Source organism: Dermacentor albipictus, chromosome 3 (assembly GCF_038994185.2).
Source record: "Dermacentor albipictus isolate Rhodes 1998 colony chromosome 3, USDA_Dalb.pri_finalv2, whole genome shotgun sequence".
NCBI classification, from domain to species: domain Eukaryota; kingdom Metazoa; phylum Arthropoda; class Arachnida; order Ixodida; family Ixodidae; genus Dermacentor; species Dermacentor albipictus.
Genome location: NC_091823.1, coordinates 63768336 through 63773086, shown reverse-complemented (window position 1 = coordinate 63773086; position 4751 = coordinate 63768336). Strand labels below are relative to the sequence as shown.

The window sequence follows — 4751 nt, the reverse complement described above, 5'->3', positions numbered from 1 at the left end:
CTTTTTGGCTCTTTGTCTATGTTCTTACATGAGTGCGAAGCTGGGCTAGGTACGCATCCACCTTGCAGGCTCTATCTACTACAACGACACCGGCGATTTCTCGGCAGGATGAGCACTGAGCGTCGTGTTTTCGGCGCTCTAGAGGAATACTCTGTCGCCAGGCAGTTGCAGTGACAACTTATGTGTGGCGTAGTGTGTATGCCTTGTGACATGAATGTGGCGTGCAAACGCAAAACGTTAATTGTCCTGCAGTGTTTTTTTTTTGTATAAGAAAGCTCCGAATAAAAATTGATTTTAGATATCAGTGCCGAGAAATGTCACCACTGGGATATTTAGTGCGCGTGCCTGAGCGCACATCGGCGCACCGAGCCGTAACGCACACAACAGGAACGGCGACGCGAGGGAAGCGCGCATTATTCTGTTCCACGCGCTTATGCACAATGTACGTTATCGTGAAATACGCGAATCCAAACGAGATACGTCGGACGTACTCCCATTTCAAAAAGAAAAAAGAAAAAGAGAAGAACTGCCGGATCCTTTTAATGCACCTGTGAAAAAAGAAAAAAGAAAGTTGAAGGGATACTTTGGACGTACCATTGGCCACAAGCAAAAAAAGCACCAAGTTTTTCGCTAGACTTACTCGTAAACCCACCGTGGTTGCTCAGTGGCTATGGTGTTCGGCTGCTGAGCACGAGGACGCAGGATCGAATCCCGGCCATGGCGGCCGAATTTCGATGGGGGCGAAGTGCGCCCATAATTTAATTAATTTTACTTGTAAGAGCACGTGCCAACGTATTACAACGTTGCGCATATCGGTAGCGATGAGGCCGGTCCGGGTCAAACACGTGGTTTACGAACGCAAATATTTCGTGAACTCGGCCACTAATTTACCTATTCCGCACTATGCCAGACTGTGTAAGCGGATTGACTCCACCACATGAGCTGGAGTGTGACCAGCCATTAAAACGGTGTACTCCGATGTATCTTACGTTACACCAATCATGGACAGCGCGCTGTGCGAGTGCAATGCGCCCAGCTAAGTAAGCACGACAGCCCCGCTACACCTACTACAACGTGCATTACCGGAAGTACGAAAAAAAAAATTATACGAACAAACATTGGATGCATCGGAGATCGAGAGACGTTTGGCTGCCTGCCAAAGGGTCACCCGACAGAAATATTAAAGAAAGAAAGAAAGAAAGAAAGAAAGAAAGAAAGAAAGAAAGAAAGAAAGAAAGAAAGAAAGAAAGAAAGAAAGAAAGAGATAGAGCGGGGACATCTCTTTCCGCTGGGCTTTTGTGATGTTTCACAGCTGTAGACTGGCAACAACCTTGATTAGCGGTCGCTACAGATCGAATAAAAATAATACAAAGCAAAAAAGGAAAATAGCGGTATGAAGAAAAAAAAAAAGAATTTCAAGGCAAGGCCGCTATCGCGGCTCCGAGTGCGGGAAACCGGAGTGTGGGCCTCTCGAACCCACCTCCCTCTTTCAGCCAGCTCTAACGTTTGCTCTCACCCTCGAACTGCCGCGATGCACCAGCATGTTGCGCTCTGTTATCCGCTGTGTTCACACGGCGGAAAAGAAACACTAAATTCTTTCTCGTGCGCAACACAGCTGATAGCGGGACAGCCAACTACACGACGCTACAAACAAACGATGGCTACGGCGTTGCGTTAGACGAGAGAGCTGCAGACCTGGGGGGGAGGGGGGGTGAGAACCAAATATAGAGAACAAAAAAAAAAAAAGAAGAGAGAGTGATGCTTCAGGGCGTTCGCGCAAAACATATTTTTGTTCTTCCAAACGATGTTGAGCAATGCGTCAGAGGTCATTCGCTCGTTGAAAGAGCACATGGATGCGCAGTTTCCTTTAGTCCAAAGACCTGGTGGTCGGATGAGAGTTTTATGAGTGCACTCTTCTACTTCGGCTCTTGAGGACAAGAACCTACGCCTGAGGCCTTCATTGTTGTTAAGAAGACACAGCGACCGCTAAGCGGCTTTTTTGCGCATTTCAGAGACCAAGAGCCCCTCAGAGGAAAGCTGTGCACGGTACGTTTGTATTTGGATTGTTCTGTCACGGGTTTACTTTCTACATTCGATGGCGTTCGCAACTTATGACGCATTAAATATTTACTTTGCATTCACAGTACCCTATTGCAAGGAAAATATGCATTGAAAAAATTGGTTTAATACTTTGTGCGAAGTTTTGAGTAGCCGCAAGTACTATAGGCCAGCGCTTCGGGGTAGCGCGGGTCTGCGTTCGCATCTATGGATGCCCCACACTCTACAACTCTCTCTCATGTGGATAGCCTACGCGAAGCGAATAGCACCCGCTAATTTTGACAACTCTAATTTTTAAACTCCCCATCGTTACTATTCGTCGCGTCCTCAATGATCCCCAATGCCATCGCCATGACATATTTGCATGATGAGAATGCGCTATTAACCCCAACTGTGACCGACACGATGAATACTATAAGCACACACGTTTCCAGCACTTCTGAGGTTTAAAAAAATCTCAGTGCCCTAACACTCTGTGAAGGAGGTTGGCCAGCGAAGCTGTGTTCGTGGGCCCCTTAATGGCGAACTGCATTTCCGCCGCGGGTCGGCCCGGCATTGCACCATCTTCGGGATCGGCCCACGTGTGGGCAGTGCTTAACGTCTACTTCACCGCCGCCGCGGGTCGGGCCGGTATTGCACTATCTGCGGGATCGGCCCACATAGGATAGGATAGGTTTTTCTTGAACGGTAGAGGTATACAGCTTCGCTGTAAAGCGTCAAAAATGTTTTGGCAGAAATAAAACAAAGCGAGCCTGAACAGTGGTGGGATGCTATGCCGGATGCCCTGAATTTGGAAAAGTTTGTCACCTACGCGAGGCTGCATCGACGCCCTCCTATGAATGACGCAATAATATCAAGACATTAAAGTCAACCATGAGAACGCCTCCAGTTTCATTGGCTTATTTAGATTCACTCTTGAACTATCATCACAAAGAACTATCATGGTCAAACCGTCTGTGCCTCTTTTAATATTTTTTTATCGCTCCGGCCAGTGCATTACCTGTGCAAGCAAGCTGTAGATGTTTTTTTTTTCGTTCTTTAACGCAGTCGAAAGAAAGCAAAGGATTGACGCGAGAATGCGCCGCGTCTGCATTGTTCGCATTCGATGCTGGATAGACAAGTAATGTCCGAAAGAGGAGACACACCTGTGACGCGCCTCAAGAAGGCGTGAAAAGCTGCTTGCGCTGCCTGTGTAGTACAAAGATAGCGGGACAGTCACGGTGTGGCGATATTATCCTATTGCGTTGATAACAATAAGCGGTGGCGGCGCAAACACTGCCCAATATTATTTGCTTGGAATGAGGAAGCGGCGTGCGCACGGTGCGCTCGTGTTGACATACCTGGCTGTATCTCGACATATTGTTGTTTGCTGTTTTAGGTCTTTCCGCGCTATTGTTGTTCACTGACTGCCGCCCAGCAAACTCAGATGAACGAGAAACTCGGGGCATTCTGCATAGCACAACTGAGGCCCGAATTCACAATAACTTCTTAAACGCAATAACTGTTCGGAAGAGCAAATTCCAGCCAATCCGGGTACCAGACATATTGTGGCAGCACTGCGCGACTGAGGCGGAGAAAGAAGTAGAGTGAGCGCGCGTTGGCTCGGCTGTACTCCGCGCTTGCTGGTCCTTGTCTGTGGCTTCCTCCTGGACCTCCTCTCACTCCGTAAATAAACATTTTTCGTAACATTTTTGGGGGAGGTGCGGGACAGACGCTTTCCCGACGAGCTCAGTTACCTGGCGAGAGAGAGAGAAAGCAAGGGTAGGGAAGGCAGGGAGGTTAACCAGAACAGCATCCGGTTTGCTACCCTACACAGGGAGTGGGGGAAAGGGGAATAGAAAGGGGAAGAAAGGGAGAGAGTCAGCACTGAGTACATGTGGGAGGGACACCTTACACAATGACACTATAAGCGGTCTCTTAAGCCCGTGCACTTCAAGTACCGCACTAGTGCACGAATCGCTTTTCGAGCCAGTGACGGTTGTGGCCACGGTCCGAGTATCTTTGACTCGGTGAACGGTCTCGAGTCTAGTCTGTGTAAAGTTGCCCGCAGAGAGAGGCGTTGGACATCGTAGCGAGGGCAGGTACACAATAGGTGCTCGATGGACTCCTCGCACCCACAGGAGTCGCACATCGGCCTCTCGGCCATGGCGAAACTTGTACAACGTACATAGAGGCTGGTTCGAAACTATGCGGGATCGTCAGCTACACCATGACAGACGAAGACAAAGTAGGACATCTAGTTAAAGGAATCGCTGAATGAATTTAAATTTTTTTATAGTGAAGGAAGACCCTAGTTCTCCCTCTAATTTGAAGAAACATGCCGGGCGTTTGAAGCGCTGAAAATGACAAGGATTGGACCTAAGTTCGCAGGCTTGGACAATGTCACTACTATTGCAAGTGTGTCCGTCCCAGCCCATGACGACATCTCGGTGATGCGGCAAGTGGTTAAAGAGGACCTCATAGGCCTTAAAGTTGTTGACAGCACTCATGTATGCCATCAGTGTGCATTTGACGATCACTCTCATGTGCTGCCGGCCACCTGGGCACGTCATAGTTACCTAGAGCCTTGCAGAGCCTACGCTGATCGTCCACAAAGTAGCAACTTGCGACTGCAACCGACAAGTCTGGGACGCCGGCAAGATGCACAACGATTTGTTTCGCGGGCTCTGCCCTCCTACAACCAGCCTGCGAGT

General features: G+C 48.7%; 1 long non-coding RNA gene across 1 annotated transcript in view; it reads right to left on the bottom strand.

Annotated features, from left to right (window-relative positions):
• Positions 1 to 4751, bottom strand: part of LOC135905258 (uncharacterized) — a 59271-nt gene that overhangs the window by 1255 nt on the left and 53265 nt on the right. The gene's annotated exons all lie outside the window — the stretch shown is intronic.